This window comes from Cystoisospora suis (assembly GCF_002600585.1).
Source record: "Cystoisospora suis strain Wien I chromosome Unknown contig_1723, whole genome shotgun sequence".
NCBI classification, from domain to species: domain Eukaryota; phylum Apicomplexa; class Conoidasida; order Eucoccidiorida; family Sarcocystidae; genus Cystoisospora; species Cystoisospora suis.
The window spans coordinates 44,334-44,891 of record NW_027154523.1 but is presented as its reverse complement, the minus strand read 5'-3'; the positions used below and the strand labels follow the sequence as shown (position 1 = coordinate 44,891).

At 41.9% G+C, this 558-nt stretch overlaps 1 protein-coding gene across 1 annotated transcript in view; it reads left to right on the top strand.

Annotated features, from left to right (window-relative positions):
- Positions 1-558, top strand: part of CSUI_003817 (subtilisin sub5) — a 17,784-nt gene that overhangs the window by 3,744 nt on the left and 13,482 nt on the right. The window lies entirely within an intron of this gene.

Genomic DNA, 558 nt, shown 5'->3' with positions numbered 1-558 from the left:
AGGAGTAGAGGGAGAGAAGATGATGAGGGAGAGAGAAGGAGAAGGAGTAGAGGGAGAGAAGAAAGAACCTCTGAGAAGCGAGAAGACCTCCCATGTAACAAGACGTCAAGGAGATCTTGTAGAGAATCGGAATATTCTCATTATCTGTGGATGTGAGAGATGTTCTCGGTAAGACAAAGAGATCTTGAAGACATACAGAAAAGTAGAGAGATAGAGAGATAGACAGAAGGGAGAAAGAAGACATCAATAGAATTGAGCTCCTTTAGCCTGTGCATATCACTCGGTCTTACATAGGTGTGAAGAAGCAGTTGTGTTTCTGTTGAAAAGACCAATCTATGGACTGACATAGAGGGACTTCTTCAGCCTTCGTATGAGGCCCTCAATTACAGTGGTGGCCTATGGTTATATCTCTCTGGGAAGTAGGCGTAATATAATCTAGATGAAACAAGAGAATGAATTGTATGCCTAAGATGAGAACAACTCCTCTCGTCTATATACCTACCAAACCGAACGATCATGATACACTTCAGCTTGTCAGTCGTATCTATCTATCTATCT